The 26,873-nt window shown below is 33.2% G+C and overlaps 1 protein-coding gene across 1 annotated transcript in view; it reads left to right on the forward strand.

Annotated features, from left to right (window-relative positions):
• Nucleotides 1–26,873, forward strand: part of LOC125073445 — a 244,942-nt gene that overhangs the window by 95,527 nt on the left and 122,542 nt on the right. The window contains exon 3 of the mRNA XM_047684276.1: nt 1,227–1,248. The gene's annotated coding sequence lies outside the window, so the exon portion shown is untranslated. The remainder of the gene's footprint in view (nt 1–1,226; nt 1,249–26,873) is intronic.

Consider the following 26,873-nt stretch of genomic DNA (forward strand, 5'->3'; position numbering starts at 1 on the left):
AATTAAATTCATTTATACAATAAATCAAGGAGGTTTCATAGTAAAAGCGAAATTAAACGTAATTTCATAGAAAATCTTAATCCTTTTAATAGACACCTCAATTAGAGACTGGTGTTTAAAAAGATTTAGGAATTCGTCTGTTTTGTTTAAGCGTAAAGTAATTAGTTAATTCCCGTTATTTGAATTCGATGAATTATTTATTTAAATTGCTGGTAAAATATAATTACGAACTCCACTTGGTGGTAGCGCTACAATTAATTTAATTATGTAACGTAACGATCCAAATGTTCTTATTAAACTTAATGCCTATTTAAAAATAGTTTAATGTACCCCTGAATGCATGAATACCTTGAAGCCTAACATATTAAAAAAAAAAGAGCGCGCGATCGTCTGTCACAGATTGGGTTTACTTTTTGGCGCGAAGTTTGAGTGCTTCGGACATACATTTCTGGGTCATAAATAATAAGACGTTTTAGTTTGTTATTGTTATTAATTATTATTAATTTAAAGTCTATACTTTAAATAAAGCCATTTTCAGTTCTGTTAAGAATATAATATTGTTAGGAAATAGGATTGTCAAGTAGCAACACCAGTGACGTGCCTATGAAACGGAACGTCAAACGAATGTCGGGGCCCCACCAACTACGTTCTGAGCCGAGGTGCGATCTCATAGGAGACACCCTCAGGACGAACTTCACTCTCGAGCCCAAAAGGGTTCACCTTAAGGCAGAGTTTTAACACTCGCCCCAACGTTCGGCGACGCTGTAAAGGCCAGTAGGGCCAACAGCACTATTTCAAACATGATACAAAAAAAAAAGAATGTCGGGGAGCACTTGCTCGTCGGTCGCCGGAGGGTTCACACGTTTCGGTCGTGTCAAATTAATTCCTTATTTTCTATCACTTAATAATTCAATAATGAGATGCTAATGATTATTGTTTAACTTATTTAGTTAACATAAAATTATTCGTAGCTGATATTTAATTGTTTTTTTTTTTTTTTTATATAAAAAATTCACTTCTGGTTCCTAAAAATATTATGATTTAATTGCAGCCGTAAATGTATATTAGATGAATTTAACGGTCGTCTAGTCGTCGACTATAAATGAGGCTGAACGAAATTCTAAAAGAGAGGGGTCGTTTTTTTTTCGTTTGTCCAATTACACGGGTTAAAATACAAAGTCCGAGCTTTAATTTATACGCATTTAATAGTTATTGTTTGTTTTCAGGTAACACGAGCTGTTTTTGAATGTAAGTTATTATTTTTATTTATTTTATTTTATTCGGGAAACAAACGGTACAAATTAATATAATTAAAAAAAAAAACATAAAATATAAATCATTGACCAATAAAGTTTCCACAATTAAATAATACATAGAATAATGCGAGCAAGTTAATTACAATTAAAAAGAAAAAAACCTAATACATTAAATAAAAAGTAATATCATATAAACAGAAAATAATTAATAATTATAGTAGAATTTACAAAAATATAATCTTATTAATAATAAAATGCAAATGTAACTTAATATGAATAACAATAATTACTAAGAATTTTTCTTAATTTGTTCAATTAACTTTTGTAAGGAGCCTGTAAAGTAATCAATTGAACAGTATTCTTTGTTGTATAATAAACAAGAACGGTAAATTAAGGCATTTTGTGCATAATTAGTACGTGTAGTATGTAAATTGAAGATTGTCTTGGACATCGGAAGTTAAGACAATTAAGAAGAAATGGAGAGTCAATAATAATTATGTAGTCATTTCAGCAGAAATGTTTGATCCTTTATCTTACGACGTTTTTCTAATGGGATTAAATTAGGAACACATTTATCAGTAGTAGAATACCTAAATTTTAAATGCTTTAAGAATTTTGTTTGAATTTTCTCTATTTCTTTGATGTAGACTTTATAATGTGGATTCCAAATCACCGAAGCGAATTCTAGTATTGAGCGAACAAATGCATTAAAGAGAAGAATCAAGGTTGTAATATTTTTTAAAATCTCTACTAATTCTAAGAACAAAACCAAGCATACGATAGGCCTTTGCAGTAACATACCTATAGTGTTGCCTAAAGGTTAATGAGGAGTATAATCACGTCTGTTATATGTGTAACTAGTCAGGTGTTAGGTGTAAAAAAGTCCTTACCTCACACCAAATTTCATCATATTCGGTTCAGTAGTTTAACCGTAAAAGAACTGAGATGATCGCCTCCAGGCTGTTTCAAATAACAAAAATATGTTTATAATGTACATGTAACACGGAAAAAATATAAATCCCGCTGAGTTTCTTTCGCCGGTTCTTCTCAGGTCCGAGATGTTAAATTCCGAACCGGTGGTAGATTTTTGACTATCAATAAGCAAGTGTAAGCACTTCTATATTGAATAAATATTTTTGACATTGACTTTGAGTTTGAACAACAGACAGAAAAATAGTGTTTATAGACGCACCGAGAAATCTACTACCCCGTGAAATTCAAAATTAAAAACTCACGCAATCAATTAAATAATTTTTTTTATTTAAAGAAAATAATATTTTTACGCAACGTATTCAAAGACCGATTTGGAACTTGACGTCTGTTTATGTAATATTTCTATAATGAATACCTAATACGAAAACAGTGTGTCGGGCGCTTTAAGTAAGTTTAAAGAGATTATTAATTAATACTAATATCTCGTCCACAGAATCGTAAACGGTGAAACTGATAATATTTTTACCATTCCACGCGGATAAATTGTAATAAATTATTTTGTGATTTAAATTTTAATAAATGTATTTAATCAATTCTAAAATACTAGAGTACTTATCAACGGGGATTATATGTGTAATTTAAATAGTAATAATGTTGCCGTATATATTTTGGGTAGAATATAATTTACGAATAGACAATTCGTCTGTTATAACACAATACGATGTATTAAAGTAACGGTGAAATAAATGTATAGTAGTTCTTACGTGGCAATCCTACATAAAGCCTTTCTAAATTTAATTAAAAGTTCTAAGGGAATATTTGAATTATAATTAAGGATTTCTCTTTATGTTCCTTTGTTTATGTAATTTATTTTTAAATATAATTCATTGAGTAAGTATTTTGTTGTATTTCAATTGAATATTACAATATTATTAAAATAAATCAAACACCATACACAGTTATTGTCACAATGTCATGGGCCTTAGCCTTTATTTAACGATCAAAGTTGACACGAAAAAATAAACGCACACAGTAGTTTGACGTATAGCGAATGTCAAGCGTAGCTGTCACGCGTCAAGATAATAAAATTGACTCATTTGTTTAAGTTCTTTTGTAATGCGTACATTCTATCTAAATCTATATTAATAATTTCGTGCCGGTCTACGATCGACCCGATCTAAATCTATTCACAATTATATATCGTTAAAAAATAATGATTGTTAGTCGACAACATATATCCGCGAAATTCGATCGAGACATTTCGATATTAAATCCAAAAAAAATCATTGACATGACAGTTCAACGGGCGGCCATGTTTGACGTTTACGGGTGCGTTCAGTAAGTATGTTCCAGATAATAATTTCTAATAAATGATAAATCGAATTTGTTCAGTTTTATTTATTTTACCCGAGCGAAACCGGGTTTCTATATAGAAAAAAAAATTATAAAATATTTCAAAGTGTTACGTTATTTTTCGGGCCTAAGATTCAATTAAAAATATTCGTTTCAAAACGAATACGGCCTTCGCAGCTTTACGAGTCAAAGAAAACACTGAAGTGCGTTTTAATGTAAAGTTATTTATGTGTACGATGTCACGTGGCATGTTAAGGCTTAAGATTACATAAGTGGAGATGATGACTCTCATAATAAGAAAGATGTTGTTTGGTACAAAAGTTGTATAAAAATTCATTACTGGATAAATAAATTGAAAATCAAATTTTCAAATACGGAATATTATGAACGTTGCTTCCATTACCATTTATGGACTAACTAATCGCCGCCGGCTTCGCTTCCGCTTTAGGGGTTTATTGTCTGGTGTCATCTATAAAAAGTAGCCTATATTAAGTAGCCTGGGTTTGAAAGGTTTGCCCGTGAAATCATAAGACAGGAGTTACTTTCGCATTTATAATATTAGTAAAGATGCTTATTAGTGAAGACTTCTTTTAATAATCCGACAAAAATCTAAAAAAAAATATTTCCTATTTGTACAATAAAAAATAAATAAATTAAAAAATTAAAAAGACTTTTTATTCCAGTCAAAAACTACAGTTATAAATATTTTTTCTTTTTTAAGTTATATAATTTTTTTTTTCCATTTGTCTCTGTTCTTTGCTGTTATTAGCCAGTTTGTTCCTTTTTTGTGTCGCCCTATAAATGTATAGAAATAATTAATTATTTTTTCCACTATATCCTACTCTATCCCTATTACCATAGTGGACATATATATATATATATATATTTACACACTAACAGTCATTCTAGTTTAAATATTTTAGGTATGAATAGTATTCATTTGAAACCATTTTAATGGCAAAGGGCTACGGGAAATTGGCTACGAGCCAAGAAGTTTTACAAGTCCTTCATTTATTTATTTTGCCTTTACTATCAAGCTGATATTATTTAATTTAGAATTTATAGAATATATAGAATTTATTAGAGCCGAGATGGCCCTGTGGTTAGAACGCGTGCATCTTAACCGAAGATTTCGGGTTCAAACCCAGGCAGGCACCACTGAATTTTCATGTGCTTAATTTGTGTTTATAATTCATCTCGTGCTCGGCGGTGAAGGAAAACATCGTGAGGAAACCTGCATGTGTCTAATTTCAACGAAATTCGGCCACATGTGTATTCCGCTAACTCGCATTAGAGCAGCGTGGTGGAATATGCTCCAAACCTTCTCCTCAAAGGGAGAGGAGGCCTTTAGCCCAGCAGTGGGAAAATTTACAGGCTGCTAATGCTTATTTAATATACTTCAAATGTATAGAAGATACGTCACTCCGACCGGGAGTCGCACGACATCTATCGTTTATTTTTCTTTAAATTAGGCACCGGGATTTTTTTCTAAATGAGTTTTGTTGTTTTTACTTGTCTGGGTTGGCACCAACAATTATCTGATATTCACCGCCAAACAACAGTATTTAGTTTTATTATGTTTGGTTTGGAAGCCAGTCTAGCCAGGCATAAGTTACGTAAAATTTCAGTTTCCAAAGCGATGTGAGGAATGGTTAATATTTCCTACAACGCCAGTATCTATGGTCAGGAATCACCACTTACCATTGAGTGGCCTATATAATCCTTCGCCTGTAAATAACATTAAAAAAAAAAAAACATTCTGATGTTACTTGAACCAAGCACCAAAGGGGCTGATAAACGCTTAAAGTTGGCATTGTTTTGCATAATAAACAGTTTCCAGCGTGAAGTCGGAGGTCTGTTTGTTTTTAGAATTAAAGATTTTATCCGACGTCAACGACAGAGCGACTGAATTTCGAGTTTTTTTTTTCACCTTTCCAACTTTACACTGCTATTTAAGTCGGAGGTCTAAATTGTGTTTTTATTTTATTTAAACGCTTTTAGTATTGCCAGTTTAATTAACTTAATATATTTGTTACTCAGCTTCTAGGTTTTGTGTACAGATGTATAAGGTAACTTTAATATTTCACACAATGTCTTTGGGTGAAATATATATAACCGGCAAGAAACTCAGTAGTTACTCAGTTATATAAATTATTCCGTGAATCGACGAATAGTCCACACTTTTTTAACATGTATATATTTCTGGAATTATATCATGAAGCGAACACCTTGCCCAGAAAAGAATGATGCCCATGAATTGTCAGACACCAGGTGTTACATTCAAGAGACAATATTTTTGTTATGTCTAATTGTTCAAGTGAGATTCTGGATTCAAGTCCTTTTACAGGCCAATAAAGTATATCGAGATAATCGGACTAGAAAAATCAGTATCAGCTCCAAGTTAATAAAATTCATTGAATTATGAGAATGCTGACAGAGCACTCCTAAGTCTTGTACACTTAAATTAATTGTATGTTGTAATTTCAGTAGTTTAAGATGACATAATAAAATCATGTTTTATAATAAATCTCCAACAAATATATTTTTCATTAACTTGCAATCGTCTCATTATTTCTCGTGACAGATCAATCTTTTTAAAAAAATAAGTACGCATATGTATTTGTGCCAGTCTTAAATAGTGTGCCAAATAAAAGAGTATTAATTAAAGTTTAACAGATAATTAAACAACTATTTATAATAATAATTTTATAAGTACATAATAATGTAAAATAAATAGTTTCGATTATAATCATTATATATAATAATTTGATATAATTATTCATGACATCCTATGACGTAACACCGTATTGAAGGCTAATGGTAAAGGCTACTCGCTAAAAATATCTAAATTGAATATCGCCCAACAGAAGAACTAAAACGAACGAACCAACTCTATCAACCTTGTGTGCGTGAGCTACGCTTGACATTTGACTTGACTTGACTTGACACTAAACGTCATTCTACTTTACTAGTGTGCGTGTATTTTTTGCACGCATTTGGCCTCTAAGTACACACTAAGAGGCCAACTATTATGTAATAAATATCTTTATCACACATCACATCACATCGGCAGCCCACATTCGTCCACTGCTGGACATAGGCCTCTCCAAATGTACGCCACTGTGGTCTTTCTTCAGCAACTCGCATCCAGCTCCTGCCAGCCGTCTTGCGCAAATCGTCACTCCACCGTGCCTGAGGACGTCCTACACTACGTTTGCCGAGACGCAATCTTTATCACACATAAATATAATTAAAAAAAAAACAAGGTCAAGTTTTAATCCTATCAATAAACTTATAATAAATACATCGGCATCAATTCTTCCTGCCTATTACTTATTCGCCAATGCATTGTTTCTAAATTAACCCACAGCTTAACAAGTCTGAGGATAAAAATACGTTAGTGTGTAAACTAGCTTCGCTTATATAATTAATTACCAGAAGGGGGAGTGGGGGGAGCACGGTCGCAGGGGATTGATATACGTTCTTAATCAAATTTCACATAGTTCGTGGCTGTAAGGCGAAACAGAGATAGGCCACACGACAGTCTCCGAACATTGCGAGTTCAAATTCGGGAAAGCACCGGTGAATTTTCATATGATTTATTTTGTGATGACGTCATGAGGAAACCTGCACGGGTTGGGTGATTTTTTTTTTATGATGTCGGTAGATGGACGTGCAAATGGGCCACCTGATGGTACGTGGTCACCACCGCACATCGACAATGGCGTTGTAAGAAATATTAACCATTCCTTACATCACCAATGCCCCACCAACCTTGGCAACCAAGATGTTACGTCTCTTGTGCCTGTAATTACACTGGCTCACTCACCCTTCAAACCGGAACACAACAATAATAAGTACAGCTGTTTGGCGGTAGAATATCTGATGAGTGGGCGGTATCTACCCAGACGGGCTTGCACAAAGCCCTACCACCAAGTGAAATGCCACATTAATTTTTATGTGCAACCCAAGGACACAGATAACGCACAATTACATAGTTTTTTTTAAATTTATATATGTGTTTAGCATAATAGAAAAATTCGAGATCAGCGATTTATTTAATCACTATCATGTTTAAATGTCAGTAATCAATATCTAATTAAGATTTAAATATTAATTACAATTTAAATTCAAAGTAAACAGAGCTTACATTTCAACAGCGTCAATATTATTTACGTGAGAATTACGTGAAAACGCTGATCACGTCAATAATCTAAATTTATATCAAATGAAACTGTAAATATAGTACTTATATAATAACTATATCGATGGTGATATCTCATTGAGACATCTGTTACATTGTTTTTTATTGCTGATAAACAGAAGTACAACTCTATTTTAATGTTTTTAACTTAAAATTACGAATTTCCATACAAAATGTCCCACTAGGGACACCTCTTTAAGGGCAATACTTCGAAAGCATTTAAGCGATTGAACTATTTCGTGAAGGCAAACCTTACGACTGAGTTTAATTTTCATTGTAAAAGCGCCAACTTCTAAACAATCTTTTATTTATATTTGAAACCATTATGAAATTAATTTTCAAAAACGCTTTACGCAATAATTACGACTTTCTAAAAAAACTATCATCCATACAAAGTTTCATACTAAATTTCATCCTGTTAGGTTTAACTCCTTAACCTAAACCTAAATACCGATATTCATATTTCTAACTTTCGTCACCTATTTAACCCCCTTGGGACATTACGCAAAAAGCACCACTGAATTTTCTGAATGTGCTTATAATTGATCTCGTGCACGGAGGTTAAGGAAAACATCGTGAGGAAACCTGCACGTGTCTAATTTCAATGAATTTCTGCCACATGTGTATTCCACCAACCCACATTTGGTAGAATATGCTCCAAACATTCACCTCAAAGAGAGAGAAGGCCTTGGCTCAGCAGTGGGAAATTTACAGGCTGTTAATGTTATGTATGTAAATCTGGTAGAATTCGTGTTTACACAAACTTACCTAAGTAGAAGTTGAACTTAATTATACGATGTACTTGGATCGAAGAGATTAGGTCCCTCTCGTCCTCTCAAACATCACAAAGGGAAAATAATTATATTTTTGCTTTCGACTAAGTTACCAAAAATGTATTCATAAACAGACGAATGACCAATAGACAATTACTGAATAGCTCTGAAACTTCTTAACCTAAGATTGTCATTAACAAAGTGAAGTCGATTAGTTTCCTTTTATCTTAAATTTATTTAAAAACGTTTATATAACACTAAATTGACAACTGATTTTTGACAGATTAATTTCAATATTCAAAAAATTCAGATAAACATTTCTCTCGATAATTTTGGAACATACAAAAGTTTTCTCGTAAACATCTAAGCTTGGTAAAAACAATCGATTATTTTTAATCGTTAAGCCGAAAATTCTTTAACTGAGAACAGAAATTGAAAAAAAAAAAATGCTGTCACATACCAATTAATATGTAGAGGGAGTATGCGACTCGTGTTATGAGAAACGTATCGAACAACGTCAGAATTTAAATATCGAACGAGAACTTAATTGCGTTATATTTAAATGCGTCCTGCGTTACCAATTCCGACCGTCGTTAAATGTTGTTTAGGTATAGATTGGTTAAATACTAAAATGCTTACTTGGTGATAGAGAAATTCTAACGCCAAATAGCGATACTTAGAATTGCTTCATTCATTCAGAAGGCTGACTGAGCCATTCTGCATTCATAAATTAAATTAAAAAAAAAAAACTCTCAAATGTCAAACCAATGACATCAGATATAGTGAAATGAGTGTTAAGTAAAATCGTTTATGAGGACGGTGATGTTAATTTAAGCTCATTATAAGTGTATTTTTATTATTTGCGTCAACATATAAAACGTACTTTTCCTAGCACGTCAATCACGTGAAAACTAGTGAACATATCGTTACGAGACTGTCGTCGATCGGCGCGGATTCATTTGTACATTATCAAAGGACTTTTTTTTAATTTAATATCTAAATAATGTTCTATAAAAAGCATAATCGTTTGAAAATTTCATTCTACATTGATAATAAAGTTTAAAATAAAACTTTGTCGATTCGATACAAGAATATTGTAGCATCTTGTAATACACGCTGAACGAAAGGATGAACAATTTCAAGAGTTCTTCCCGAAGTTACGAAGGGTAAAGTTTCAAGAACTGGATGTACACGAATTCATGACGTGTCACACTCAGACGCATCGATGCTATTGAAATGTTTAGGGTAGGGATTTTATTGAAATTAAATACTTTGTTTAATATCGCAACCAAATTTGGCAGATATTATCTATTTAGAGAAATTTATTTATTGGAAACAATTGTTACTTTTTTGTCTTTCTCTTAACTAAACAGAAAAAAATTAACTTAGTACTTACGACAAATGTAAGCATTTGTTTCAGGGTATTTACTGATCTCTAAGATACGGGGTGACATAGCGGCAAAGAGCCTAAAATTTGGTATGAAACTAACTTAAACCCCGAGGTAAAACATAGACTCCTTTATCACTCACCCAAACGCCACACAAGAAGCAAGCGACAACTAATTCATTAAAAGATGAGAAAAAAAATATAAGATTAAATAAATGTTTAAAGACCAAAGGTAAATTAACCAGCATTTAGATTTACACTATACGTTATTCCAAGCGTCTGACGTAACCAAAAAAACAGTGAGGCTTAAAATATGCCAAAAGATTATTGACTGATAGTTTGGCTGGACACTAAATGGAAAGTCACCAAGACTAACTCCATTAAACATATCGTGTTTACTTGTTTGAAAGATGAGCGAGTTTGTAATTATAAGCACGTGGGCTGTAAAATCTTAGGTCTTTTTTGTGTAATAGGTAGGCGGATAGTAAGTGGTCACATGCCTCCATAGACATTGACGCTGTAAGAAATAATAACCATTCTTATATTACACCAATGTGCTACCAACCTTGGAAGCTAAGAGGTTATATCCTTTGTGCCTGTAGTTACACTGGCTTACTCAGCCTTCAAACCGGAACACAACAATACTAATTATTGCTGTTTGGCGCCCTACCACCAAGATGAGTGGGTGGTACCTACCCAGACGGGCTTGCACAAAGACCGCCACCAAGAAAACTGATTGAATTATGGAGTAGCTTACATTATTATTCTGAACATGATAAACTCCATAAATGATGATTGTCAGGTAACTCACTCGCCAGACCACCAACCTGCATGACATTAAAAAATAACTCTCATATCTTCTTCCAAAATGAAAATAACATTCTTTCATAAAATATCTCAGTGCGATACAGCAAATAAAGTTTCAGAAACACATGTAACTGTCTCAAAAGTTTCACACAAGTCATTTCCTTTAGTGATATTTACGTTTTTTTTTTTCGGAAAGATTTTTACACTTCAAAATGTTTGCTGTCAAAAGTTTTACGACGGTTGTTTTCGTGGCTCGAGGCGTTTTCGTATATCTTTATAAATATTTTGAACAATACGAAAATTTCTTTTTTTATTTGTTCATACTGTTTATGTCACTTATTTTCGAGATCATTGAACATTATCGGCTGTTCGTCTGATGTTTGTTAAATTGACGGTGACATTTTCTCCTTGAGCAGAAACTGGCTTCCTTTAGTGACATTTGATCCATCAATCGTGTTTATTTAACGGAAGATTTATAATTATAGAGCCATTATAGAGATTTTGATATGCAAATGAATGGAGAATGCTGATTTTTGGATATGTTGTAGTGAACTTAGAAAAGCGTAACTTGTTATTTTCGACCTCAATTTCATATATGAACTCACTGCCATCTTGAAAAAAATGGTTGAATTTCTTTTTTTTTTGTGATAATCCGGCTGTGCATCTTGCTTACATTTTATTGCTTCATTTACGCTCTACAATGTAGGTCCTATAAATTTTTAAACCTACCGTTGATGGTTATTGACTTATCGAGCGCGAACATGACGTAGATTTGCAATGGCACCCTTTGTGGCTGTGACGAGCTGTGATAAGAGAAGAACAATTAATTATAGTCATATAAAATAATTATTATTATTATGGTTTTCTCTGAGAAATTCTCGATTTCATCTCAGTCGCTCTCTAATCCCTTGTGTGTTCCTGGCGGGTAATCCATATACGGTTTTTGATATAATTATAATAAGACCAATTAGTAGCAGTCTCACTGGGTACTACAAGTAACTACAAACTTGGTGGGCTTTGTGCAAGGCGGTCGGGGTAGATAACACCCACTTGTCATGTATTCTACTGACGAACGGCAATTTTTCTTATTGTTGTATTTTGGTTTGAAGAGTGCATGAGCCAGTGTAACTACGGACAAGGGAGACATAACGTCTTAGTTACTCAGGTACTTACTACTAGTTAGGCCCTTCCGCTTATTTACAAAATTAATATCCTATATATATATATATATATATATATATATATATATATATATATATATATATATATATATATTTTAATAATGGAAATCTTATGTTTTTTGTACTTCATTTATTTATCTTTTGTCTTTAATTATAACTTCTTTCAATAAAACCTAATCCGATGTTCCACATCTACCTGATCTCGGTCACATCGGTCGGTTTTTAAAACATAAAATACATTTAGATGATTTAACTACGCAAGAATGTATTTTATTTTCTAAATAAATCGACAAGATGGCCGTCCAATGCGGGCGATAATGGCGGTAATTTTTTAAGTGACTCAGTCCATTTAGAATTTTGACCCTTATTAATAAAATTACGGTTCCCTGTAAAATAAATAGCACACCAAATCTCATTACGGCATAAAACAAATTATTAGATATATAATTATATAATTCATTTAGTTTGGAGGACTACGAAATTGACGTTTTATTTTACAATATTAATAATCCTAAATAATTATGTTAGTAACTTAATCCAATCCAATATCTGTATTAAGTGACAGAGGCCAGGGAGTCCTGGTGCCCCTTGGGGAAGGCCTATCTCTAGCAGCGGATGACGTAACCTTTAAGTATCGTTTGCTGACAATCCATGACTGTATTCTACGATGACTTTGGAGTATTTTCTTAAAGAATATAAATAAAATAATTATATGTTTCTGTGTCTGTCTCGTTTAAATTACACGAATTGTCTCATTTTTCCTGTAAATTACACGAATAGTTACAATTGCAAGGAGATGTTCAAGCCAGGGATAACATAATGATGGCCCTAAAGAGCAGAGCCTGTGACTTTTATGAAGCTGACTAACGCGAACAGTTGCGATGCTTACTCGTAATTCTATATTGATAATCCTTGTTAGTTAAATAATAATATACAAATAAAAATTTCAAAAAGAACGCAATAGTATTATCATATTGAGACGTTTATCCAAGTCTTCACACTGGACTGTTTAGACCCGGGCTTTTGTTGAGGAGCTTATTCTATGTCGCGATTTCAATGCAGGTTGGTGGATACGCGTGACAGATTGACATACGATCTTTCCTTATCATATTTCCTTTCAACGATTAAGTCGAGATTAACTATAAATACAACATAAGTACATGACAGATTATCATATCAGGAAAGACCTTATCATATTTCCCTTCAACGATTAAGACGAGATTAACTATAAACACAGTTTCATTGGATTCGAACTCTGTCTTCGGTACAGATTCATCTCTTCTAATTACTCGACCATCTACACATCTATAGCTACCGTAATGATATGAAATACAATACGACATTGTAAGTGATGTTAATTATGTTGTTTCAATGCATGATACGGCCTCAATTTGAATGTGGATTAATTAATGCTCTATATTCACCATTCCTTTGGCTTCGTTCCATATTTTTTTTTCTTTTATATATTCTAATTAATAATGTTATTAATTTAATAAATAATTCGAGATTATGACGTGAATTTTGTTTTGGCACGCCTCGTCGTTAAGACTGACTCGTACGTCGTTACGACGTACGGCATGACGCTCGCTTGTGACGTCATATATCCTCCCCGGCGCCGCACTGGTTTATAGTATTTGAATAACAATAAGAAAAATATATTTAGTATGTTTTTGAAAATTGATGATGATGATGAGACCGACCTGACAGAGAACGGCAACCACCCAATCTGTGCAGCACATAGTGCACAAATGTGTGCGCAAAGACAGGTGTCGGTTCTCTCACATTCATATTCCGCTGAAAAGGAAAATCCTACACGACCAGAATTAAATGAGTTGCAAGACAAACCGCTTTACGAACTTTCCGAGGCGCTGGGTTACACGCTTCCAACTTCCAGAATTCTAACTGTTACTGAGAATGTCTTGATGCAAAAAATTCAATGAATTTTTATTGACTTTACCTCACGTTTGAACCTAGAACCCCAGAATCCCCTGCTGTGATAATGTGTTGACATAGTGGTTAGAAGACTTGAATCTTAACCGATGATTGTCGGTTCAAATCAATTCAAGTCTAGATAAAAGAGCCAATATAAACCCATTTCTTTTGAAAAATATTTGTTCTTGCAAAAGTTAACAGTAAGTTTTTTTTTTTATATTAAAAAAAACCTTTTATTGATGTAGGTTAAGGTTATGACGTTGTAACGTGTAATATTTTATGAAATTATTTGTCAAATTGCAAAGTAAGATTTACATTTTAGTCGAAAATGACGTTCGGCTCTTTTAGCACCAGGTCACAGAACACATGCTTTGTGAATCATCGTGATACCAGTACGTCTAGTATAAAAATTGAACCCACCAGCATCGAAACACCGTGGAAAAAACTCCAAATTGTCTCCACAGAATTAGGATATTTCCTGGCTGTTTTAATATTCCAACATAACGGAAACAGGAAAAGTCTTCTTTAATATTACGCACGACATGCCGACTTATTTTTATTCATCTTTAACATAAAAGCCATCGTTACACTAAGTACACCAATATTTTTAGAAATGATAATTTACTTTATATCAAAAACGGTCTTTGATAAAAGGAATATATGGGAATGATCGTCGACATTATCATTTGAAGAGGTTCTTTTCATCCCTATACTAGTAGTTATGGTATAGATGCGAAGATGCGTTTCTTTGTTCCGAGTCTTAACTGCTCGACAATAAGCAGTAGGTTTCTTGTAAGATCAGTCGATCTGTCTTACTGGAATACACCACCTGTGTTCTCTGGACGCAGTTATCTTAACTGTAGCTCTGTCAATTATTTTGACCTTTTACGTCTAGGCTTAAATGGCATAATGTCACAATAACCATCAATTTAGATGTTATTTGCTTAAATCCTAGAACAAAAGCCAGATGAAGCGCAAGAAACATTATAGTGAAGCAAGAAAAGCGAATACATATATCTAGTAGCGCGAATCAACTGTTTTATGATATATATGGATTAGTGGTCATTACCGGTCCATAGACATTGGCGCATTAATAATTAATATATATTTATATTTATACAATATATTTCACAGTACAATATAACTAAAAAAACCACTCAACTTTACTATCTGTGTGCGTGACAGCTACGCTTGATACTCAGCTAACGTCATTCCACTTAACTAGTGTGCGTGTACTTGGTAGCCAAGTGTAGTCCAGTATTTTATCGACGCGTTTTTAACTTTGTCAGACTATCTAAACATCTACTCTGATCACACTATCTTTTGTTTTGTAATCTGAAGTTATTGTGCCTATTAGAAAAATATACTTTTAATTTGAATTTTGACATGTCATATGATTCAAAATTGCATGAATATTTACCATTGTGTATCTTGGATAGTTTTATATATTCGTGATGGTGTATGGTAAAGAATTCTATTAAAGATTTTTACTCCCATAGGCCGTACCGTTATATCAAACAGTATTTCTAAAGAATTCGGCAACTAAATAAAAAAATGTTTGTTTAAAACCCGATTGGAAGTTCCAAGGAAAAAATCTCCAACATTTTTATATATGTATAGATTGGCTGCATTCTTGGTCAAGCGGCTAAATATAAGGCTGGAGATCCTGAAGTTCTCAGTTCAAACTCCAGGCCGGACCGATAAAATGTTATTTGGTTTTTCTGTCGAAAAATTCCCAGTAACGGCTCGAATTCTGAAAGTTAGAAGTGTGTACACTTTGACTTTTTCCGGTCGTGTTGGATTGCCGTCCCATCGGCAGGAAATAGGGAGTGCACCAGTGTTTGCTAACACACTTGCGCACTATAAATATTCCCTTGAGATTTTTCACCATGACCGTAATCGATCATATTTAAGACCGAATAGATTAATATCATCGGATGGATTCAAAACGCAATAACACACACGCGTTTTATTGTCAATTGGTAACTCTTAATGACATTTCAGATACATAATTTTAATTTCATATTGGACAACATCACATACATTACTCTGATCCCAATGTAAGTAGCTAAAGCACTTGTGTTATGGAAAATCAGATGTACGGTACCACCAGCACCCAGACCCAAGACAACATGGAAAACTAATGAACTTTTTCTACATCGACCCCGGGACCTCGGAGTGGCGTACCCATGAAAACCGGTGTACACACTACTCGACTACGGAGGTCGTCAAATATACATACATGAATCAATGAGATACAATACAAAAGAATTCCACGTCACCCTTTCCTTTTGGCAGAATTCAAAAACCATTCAGTTCTATCGTCTTTGTAATGTATAGACTTGAAGGGTAGTTACACAATAGGGACCTTAAAAATGTCCTCCTTGTAAACAGCGTCAGGTGTCAGGGAGGAGTTACAATGGGATGCTCGTAAAAAATTTACATACCTTCTATCATTAGGTCTGACTGTGTAATGCGTTTTTTATTTATTCAGAACAAGAATTAGAACTTCACGCTTATCGTTTCAATAGTCTAAATTTATAAGATTATATATTTAAACCTTCTCCGAAACGCGTTGCACCTTTTGGTATAAGTTTTATGTATATAGGCTTAGTAGATTTTAATGGACATTACAAAAAAAACACATTAACAACCTGTAAATATCACACTGCTGGGCCTCCTTTACCTTTGAGGAGAAGATTTTCAGCATATTCCACCACGATGCTCCAATGAGCCGCCGAGCACGAGATGAATAAAATTATAAACACAAATTAAGCAAAAAAAGAGAGCCGAGGTGACCCAGTAGTTAGAACGAGTATATTTTACAAAAAGTCTCGACATTTATTATATATAAGCTACTCGTACCAACTTCTTACGGGCACAATAAGGCCCTATATTATACAACTTTAAGATTGAAAAACAAATACAATACATAAATACGTTCCATTTAATAATTCCTCTTGAATCACTATTTAAGATCTAAGAAAGCGACTTCGACTTTTAACTAATGTAGAGATACATAAAACATATATTATTTGGTTTTCACTATATACATATATAAAGAGTTTACAACCATCTGATCCAAGGGTCAAAGCTAATCTTATTCCGGAAACCAAAATTTGAACAACACCAGATCTTTTTAATAAGCAAAATGAATAAAATACAAGTATAATTGTATATCTACCGATTTATTGTAAACTGGATTTTTTATGTTGAAAAATATCCTAAAACAAATTCAAATACAAGCCTATATTGTACAGAATTTCATTAATCCATCCAGTTATATCCGGTTATAGCCAGTTGTTTCCGGTGTTAGATGTTTTATTTTGATCTCTGTGATGATATTAACAATAAAATCGTTTTGCTTTTTAAATTGCAAAGACATTCTGAAAACATACTTCATTGTTCTTGTTGTTCTTTTCGATATAAACTTTTCATTATTTTAAATTTGGAATGCTTTTTAAATAATACTGTAACGTTATTTTTATTTCTCGCACGATAAATAAAAGCAGTCATTTCATAAAAAAACAAATATACATATTATACATATAAAACCTCTTTTATAGTTTCAATTTAACAACCTTTCCATTTGAAAGTTGATGTTGACGAATAACTACGCGTAATTGCTTCATTCAACCCATTAAGTGTTCTTGACAATCAATTAAGCAGTTTCAAAATGGAAAATGAACCATTTTTTTTTTTATTTCATGACTCAAGCACATTCGTATTCAGCCACAGTTTTAAATAAGTTATTAATTGTCATTTTCTACTTGCCAATCGAGATGAAATTATAAAGTTGGATTTATGCCAAGTGATGAGCGATGAACTGGAGATTATTTTGAGCTTTCATTCAATACGCAGTTTTATAACAGTCAATTGCTCGAATTTATCTGACCGAACGAAATAGTAATATTTTTTTTTACAATTTAAAATTGGAACGCAAAAATGGTAATCGGTGACCCATACACGTGTATGAACTCTATCATACATCCTAAGAATTTATTTCCTTTGTGCCTGTAGTTCCACTTGTCCAAATCGGGTCACACTACAAAAATCTCGGATTCGGCCATTGAGAATTCAGTAGCAGCCTGGATTCTGGAGTCAACTGTTTTTTCACTCCCTTGACTCAGTAAACACGTAAAGCGGTTGGTCCTGTGCCTGATATCCCCTCGTTCGTGTCGGATGGTAGCCCATAGTAGATGGTAATATAATCGCACTATAAGAGTGCTGAAAAGTTCACAATAATGCCTCAGTAAATGGCTGTTCTTTGAAGTTTTCGTAAAAGTCATCAAACTCGGCTCAACCCGGGGTTTGATCCCAGGATCTCGCGAACTGCGACTTTATGGCCAGTAATGGGGCAATTACTGGCTCCAAACGAAATTACCCAACTTTATTCAATCTTAAATAAATAATTATTCGTATCCTTTTAGTTAAAAAGAAATCTCGTAACTTTATATGCCACTGTGTCTCGTGTCACGTGACCCAAAGTCGATACTTTACTTTGAAGTACGGTGTATTAGTTGACCGTCCACTAAATTCATCGCAAAATATCGCATATAATATCTTTAATACGCTAAATTAGCTTTACCTATCTAACAAAATTGTTGCGTATCTTTGAATGTACTTGGTAGTAGGGCTTTGTGCAAGCCCGTCTGTGTAGGACCACCCATTTATCAAGTATTATACCGTGATGATATGACTTACTTCATTCATTCATTTATGTCAGTCGAAGGACGTCCACTGCTGAACATAGGCCTCCCCCAAAGATCGCCACAACGATCGGTCCTATGCAGCCCGCAACCAGCGGCGTCCCGCGACCTTCACCAAGTCTTCGGACCACCTTGCGTCTTCCGGTCCGTGGTCACCACTCGAAAACTTTTCGGCGCCATCGACAATTTATCTTACTTCCTAATTCTTCTCGTACGTTCCAAATTCTCTACCTAAAGTTCCAAAATTGTATTTACTGTTAGTATTATTTTCTAGTATATCTACAAATGGGAAGGCATCTTTATATTTTACGTCAAAGAAGTAAAATGTCAAGAGTGATCGTCTCAGGAGGATCGTTGGACGGGACTTATTACGTGTCCTGATAGCGATTTACTTGCTATCAAATGTAATGGTAGTTTTATGATCGCTATTATGTATATAGTAAAAGAGGTATATATTATACGGCCGTGTTAGATTGATGGCCTATTCAGCGTATGAGTGAAGTAGTTTTATGTCCGTCTGGCGCAGTGCATTTGTTTTATTTCGGAGATACGATAAGTTTGTGTATAAATTAAAACATTTTCCGCTTGTTGTATAAGAAGCTAAGCAAGAGGGCATTTAAAACGTCATGAATGATATCGTACGGGTGACCCATAGTCATAATTCTATGAAGAAAATGCCAGGTGCGAGAACTAGTTTGATTTTTTTTTATCGAAGACATAATTATGGTCCAAAAAACATTGTCACGAATTGTGACTTTTAAACATTTATTAAAATTATTATAATTTAAAACCTCATATGACTATCATTATAAAATTTTATCAAAAAATATAATTTTATATTTACAATGGTGGAATAAAGTAACTACTGAGTTTCTTAACAATTATTTTGGTGGAATACACATTTCAAACATAGTAGATTTACATTTAATTTCACCCTAATGGCATTTCAGACGTGCTTGTTAAGTTACTTAAATACATTATTATTTGAACTGCTATTCAAGAGTAGTACTAGGTATTGTTGTGTTCTTGTTTGTGTGGTGAGTGAGCCAGTGCAACTATAGGCACAAGGGACATAACATCTTAGTTCCCAATTTTACTGCTTTATTGGTGATCTAAAGAATGGTTAATATTTCTTACAGTGTCTATATATAAGGGCGGTGGTGACCCCATCAGGCCCATTTGCTAGTCCATGTATCTATACCATAAAAATATATATATATATATCACAAAATGGGAAAAGATATCCGTAAAGGGATAATCGGACTTATTTATAAGTACGTAACAAATCTATGTTCGGTGCGCATTGATACTTGAGCTCTCGAATTTGTCATTTAAATACCTTTACTAGTCGAGAGCTTGGTCATAGAACATATATTACAATAGAAGTGTCATGTGTACATATAGTATAGAGGTGTCTGAAAGAATACGTAGTATGTTTGCGCGATATGTTTTGTTAACAATAAAGAACGATCTGATGTTTACTTGGTGGTATGGTGGTTCTGGCTTTGTGCAAGCCCGTCTGGGTAACATTTGCAAGTAATCTTGATGTTTGTTGTATTGATTTTGTTTTGCTTCGCTTGCGTGGAAGATTAATATATTTACAGATGAAATTAAAATATTACGTTAATTTAAATCTCTTTGTATACCACATTGGTGTGTATTTCAGCCCTTAGGGTAGAATATCCAGAAACGCTTAAATGCGAATCAACTCGTTTCTAATCAGTAGCCCAAAAATAAAGTATCATGATTCTAACTTCAAAAACGACGAACTTCCATACAAGCTTTCTACCTTATTTCACCACTTCACAAAATTCCTTCCTTAGTGGATGTCTACTCAATAAAACGATCCTACTTACCAAATTTCATGGCCCTAACTTTATTAGTTTACGCTCGGCGATGCTGAATCAGTCAGTCAGGGCATGTCATTTTAAAAGTATAGGTAGAAGATAGGTATTGATGAAATCAAAAAATATTTTTTTTTAATGTAAATAACGAATTAATTAATTAACATTATTATATATTAATTGTTAGATAATTTTAATACATAGAACAAAAAATGCAGATTACAAATTAAATAACAAAAAACCAGAATAAATGAAACCAAAATAAAATCATACCAATTTAAATGAAATTGAAATAAATGAAACAAATAACTATATATAAATAATTTGACAAATATCCCAATTGCTAATTCGGTACCTTATTTCCGGCATCGGTACTAAAATATATCTACCGCAGTAACAGGCAGGAGGCTCCCCTGATGGAAAGTGACTACCACATCAACATCTGGAGGCTTGCAAGTGCATTCCCGGCAATGAGTAAGCTCTCTTCTTGACAGTTCCCAAGTTATTTTGTGTCAAGTTATCTAAGAGACTCGGTCAATCACATATTTACGTTATAGACTTAAATAAAAGACTAGCAAGTTAAAACTGCCTCCGTAGCTACATTTTCAATTATACGTTTTATTGTCGACATAAAAAGCTATTTCCGAATCATTTCACTTGTGGTGAGATACGATCGTAAACTGTACGCCATTGTTTCTGAGTTTTTTTTTTTTTTAATTCCCTTTATTAAAACCGCAGCCACACTCTCGGTTTGCGCGAGTTGTATAGAACTGGGGTTTTAGAGTGCTCAAGCAAATCAAATCTTACTTTATCAGCGTTTTAAATTTTTAACTATAACTAATATTATAAATGCTACACTAACTCTGTTTGTTACCTCTTCACGCTTAAACGGCTGAACCGATTTAGATGAAATTTTGTGAGGAGATAGTTTAAATCCCGGGGAAGAACTTACTTACTTTAATTCACCAGTAAAATGGGAGTGACGGTTTATGTCCTATAGGTAATTATTTTATATATTTATTTATTAAATTTTATATTTATAAATTACGAATGGGTGAAGCTGCAGGTATACTAAAGGCTCAGGTATAATAAATATACACTTGTGAAATTCAAAGCAACTTCTAAATGATTACTTGGATTAAGTACATTTTAGTTATGATAGATGCACACAAACGTATTTATACAGGAACACTAAGAACACACACGTAATAAAAAGCATTAAAAAATCTTCTTAAGCAACCAAGTCTAATACGCTAAGCTTTGTATTTTAAACTCCGCAAAGTGGGTTCGTGACGATCCGCAATACAGGTATCTCAGTTTATAACACCCGTTTGTAACAGATTTATTTTATTTTTCTAAAAATACTTCGTACCTTATTATGAAAAAAAAAATAATGAGGCTTAAGTAAGGCGGTTTTATTTATATGATATTAAATCTTACCAATAAAAATATCTAAATCGAAATATATTTTATTTAAGTGGGCTTTTACTTTCTCTGAATCGTCATTCTACAGAATTGTATTTAACGTAGGGCGACCACAGATTCGGAATGTAAATTCTAGCGAAAAGAACCGGCAAAGAACTAAGTTATTAAGACTACAAATAATAATAATAAATTAATTATAAATAACATTCGAAGCCATAAACAATTTCATGCCGCATTTGAGAATTGTATCTTAAAATTTTAAAGACTAAAACAAAAAAAAATATATTTTTCCAAATCGGCTTATAAATTAAACGAATCCCGATGTAACAAAAATACAACCGAGTTGAGAAGTTCTTTGTTTCTTTTAGTCGGTTTAATACCGTATAAGACGAGGCAACGACCTGAATAGAAGTATGTCTTAAAATCGAATAAGTATATCCTAAGATTACACGTATATTACATATATACAAAATTTCTGTCCCCACAGATACAAAAAATAACTCATAGTACCTGATATTTTTTTATATTTAATCTATAACATAAAAAAGGGAATAAAATACTTCACATATACTTTTATTTTCGCCATGTGTTATTTTTAATATATATGTAGGTTTCAAATAAACCAACACCCACAGAGATCAGATTAAGCTTCATAACACTTCATAGAAATAATCGTTGGTATAATTAACTTGTACCAGTGAAAACTTAGTACCAGAACTTACGATTTACGATATTAAAAAAAGTATGGTAAATATAATTATATAAATCCCCAGGAGATCAGAAACATCGATATTGACGGTTATTAGAAGAATTTAGAAATTAAACAAAACGTATAATTTATAAATAATAATAAATTAATAAATAAATAAATTTCTTTATATAAAAAACGTTGTAAAAATGTATGTAGTACTAGTTTTATACCCTCGTGTTAGGGGTAGGTTTTCATTCAATTAAAATTCGATTCAGCGATGTAGCCGTTAAAGTGTAACAGACAGAATAACATTTTTAATATCAGTATAGATACGCGCACACACTTGGAAATAGAGAACGTCGGCAGATTGGGGACATGACGTCACGGTATTAACACTATGATAAATACCATAAAAATCTATATAAAGGCTGCCCACTTACGGATTAAATAAAAGAAAGGCCGCTTTCATATACAAAGTCAATTCCAAAGAAAAAATCAAATTTTATCAAATTTCAAAAAAAAAATTGTATTAATAAAACTAGGTTCCTAATCTGTCCAGAAATAGTAGTATTGGCTGCATCAGTTTAATCAGAACGAACACATATACATACATAGATATTATATATACATAATTATAGATTATCATCCCCTAAATGAATATTTAATTCATCGTTAATTAGATACTAATTTTATTAAACGCTGTTTAATTTGTCGATAATTGGTTAATTATAATTGTAAGTTGAACGTTGAAAATAAACGTCAGTATCGACAGTCAGCTGTTTCGAGCAATCACGGGTCACTGGAGGTCATGAGCGTCAACCCTTTGTTAAACACTATATCATGTATCCATACACTTTGTGTATTTATTGCTTATTTTGTAAATAAATAAATAAATATTGGACAACATCACATCTCTCTGATACCAATGTAAGTAGCTTTTACTTGGTGGTAGGGCTTTGTGCAAGCCCGTCTGGGTAGGTACCACCTACTCATCAGATATTCTACCGCCAAATTACAGTACACTGTATTGTTGTGTTCCGGTTAAAACGGTGAGTGAGCCAGTGATATCACAGGCACAAGAGACATCTTAGTTCCCAAGGTTGGTGGCGCATAGGTGATGTAAGGAATGGTTAATATATCTTACAGCGCCTTTGTCTATGGGCGGTGGTGACCACTTACCATCAGGTGGCCCATATGCTCGTCCGCCAACCAATGCCATAAAAAAAGCATTTGTGTTATAGAAAACTCACCCATTTCAGTTCAATTATATAAATAAAACGGGTGAAACTGGGAAGCGCAGCCATACGTATATCTATATATCGTTGTATACTAAAACCTTCTCCAAAACGCGATGCATCTCCTGGTATAAGTCTTATGTACATTCACTTAGATTTTTATTTCAGTTGGGCATTAAAAAAAATACGTTTTTTTACTTTAAATATTCAAGTCAAATGCTCACCCCCTAACGGGTCGCAGCCGCACGTTGAACTGAACATTTAGTTTTTCTATTTGACACACCAAAACCACTCTCTTAAGCTTGAATGAGCAGGAAAATATTTCCCAAGTTTGACTTAGAAAGTCTTACAGCATGTGGAAATAAAAGGATTTAAAATGAATTTCAAATAGAAAATTGCACGTGGAATTTCAGAGCGCTTTAAGTATTTAATATGAGCAAAGTTGGAACAGTGCTTGGAAATTGTGAATCTTAATCAAAGATTACGATTTCAAATCCGGACACATCACTGAAAATACATGATAGATTTGTGTTTTTAATTCACTTTACGCTCAACGGCTTTAGAAGAAAATTTAATGTTGTTCCAACAATACAAGGGAGGGGGGGGGGGGATCGGTGTTAATAAAAATAAATTTATTAACATGAAAAGTTAACATAGTCACAAAACATTCAATGGTCCCGGCACGGTCAGGCACCTAGGCTTACCTAAGCCTGTCTTGCGGGTACCGACTACCGGTTACAATTTCGTATGCTCAAACAAGAGCTCGGACGATATATGATCCCATAAAGAATTATATAATAATATTTCTTCTTATACGATTATGTATATAATTAATATGACGAAAAAAAAAAAGAGAAAAGGTTCTTCTCAGGTCAGGGTGTTACTTTTTCCGGTAACGGTGGTAGTGTTTAATTTGACCATCAATAAGAAAGTGTAATGATAAGAGAGCTTATGAGGATACAGAAATGGACGTTATAAAAACAGTGTTAAGTCATTAGGCATTGTTACATTAGCAGCCTGTAAATTTCCCACTGCTGGGCCAAGGCCTCCTCTCCCTTTGATGAGAAGGTTTGGAGCATATTCCACAACGCTGCTCCAATGCGAGTTGGTGGAATAGACATGTGGCATTTCGTTAAAATTAGACACATGCAGGTTTCCTCACGATGTTTTCCTTCGCCGCCGAGATGAATTATAAACACAAATTAAGCACATGAAAATTCAGTGATGCCTGCGTGGGTTTGAACTCGAAATAATCGGTTAACCACTGGGCCATCTCGTCTCATTAGGCATTGTACTATTGCATAATAAGGCAAAGCCGAAAAATATTAAAACTAAAAGCTAAAACCAATTACAAGTGAACATTAAACAATGATCAAATCGTATATATAATCGAGCAACTACTTCCAAAAGACTATAAAAGCAAAGTCTTCAAATCAGAGATGCCGTTAGTTCGTAACTGGTTATATCAATATTCTGAAACGATAAATTAAGTATATCTATACGATCCTGGATACTTGCCAGTTCGCAGGCCGTGACCTGTTAATGTTTCGAATTATCAACGAAAGGCTAGAAATATTCCTTGGATAATTGACACGGACGGGAACACTCGTGGAATGTTCTCGAATATTCCAAGAATTTCTTATTACGCTACATAAATAATTCATTATTATCTAAAGAGTTTTATACTCTTTAGATAACTATTTAGGATGCTCTGTATGTAATGTTTTAAATTCTCTTTTTATGTATGTATTGATTATCAGGCAGTCTGACTGGCTAATTGTAGCCTTGGAAAATAAGATGTCCTGTCGCTTCTATCTGTAGTTGCACTGGCTCATACCATTAAACTGGAACACAAATATATTAAGAATTGTTAATTACATGTGATTAAAGAAAGAAAAGTTTATTAAGGAAAGCACAATTATAAAAAAAAATAAACAAAGTATACTCTACTTAATCTAGAAAAAAAACACAAGAGATTTGCTAAGCAATGCACAATCATTGCTTACCGTCTTGTCCTAAATAGGTGTACCATTTTGCTTCCAAGTTGAGTTCCAAAAACCCAACGCTGATTTTCAATGGTACCCTATGTAGATACGGGTTGGGACAATTTATGTTAATATTTAATATAAATGATATTAATGGGTGGTACTTACCCAAATGGGTTGCATAAAGCCCTATCACCAAGTAAATTACTAATGCTTATCTATAATTTAAAAAAAAAACGTAATTTTACTATTTTCTGTCCTGAAATGTATCCGTGAATAGCCCCGCGTAGATTCACTAGCATTAAACGTTACAGCATCACTACCAGGACCGGATTATCCATTAAGCAATGTAGGTACTGTACGTCTAACAGATAATGGACCTCCCCCCCCCTCCGGATACCTAAGGCACTGGCAGGCGAACATTGGGAAAGTAGGTTTTATAATTCTTTGTTAATGGCAGAAGCTAAATAGTTATCTAATTTTAATATAATTTTAGATATATTCGTAATATAGTAAAAATAACGTGTTTATGAAGTAAATTGGTTTATTGCAGGAGAAATATAATTTAGGAAGTTAGAGAAGGGTAAACCCTGGAGATGTGTATTGCCTAGGAAGAACCGTACGTGGTTAATCCGGTCCTTATCACCACCAAAATTCAAAGTATATTTCCCTTCGCTAAAAATAGTGGGATGGTTTGGTGTTAGACAATTGAACTGTCCTTAAACTCGCTGAGTATAAATTCAAAAAGAAAAACTTTTGGAAAAATATCCTGTAAATGGTTTTGTACACATAATTGTGGCAAAAATATCAGATTACATTTTTATGTGCAAATAATAACAAATATTAAAAATTAAATATCATATTTAATAATTATGAACATATCTTGGAATTGAGATTTGGTGATCGGGAATAAAAGAATTCTCATGCTTAACTCACTGTAATGTACGGTCTTGTTAGATTTTGCTTAGAAATATTTAGGTCGAATTGAATAAAAACCGATTTTGATTTTGACAGTTGAAGCATTTAGAAAAATAGATTCTAAATATAATGAAACCTTCTTTCAAAATTAACAAAGTGAAAATAACATTGAAAACTAATTTTAACTAAACAGATACAAATATATTATTTTTGAATAATGGTGATATATGTTTTTGCGAA

This window comes from Vanessa atalanta, chromosome 24, assembly GCF_905147765.1.
Source record: "Vanessa atalanta chromosome 24, ilVanAtal1.2, whole genome shotgun sequence".
NCBI classification, from domain to species: Eukaryota; Metazoa; Arthropoda; class Insecta; order Lepidoptera; family Nymphalidae; genus Vanessa; species Vanessa atalanta.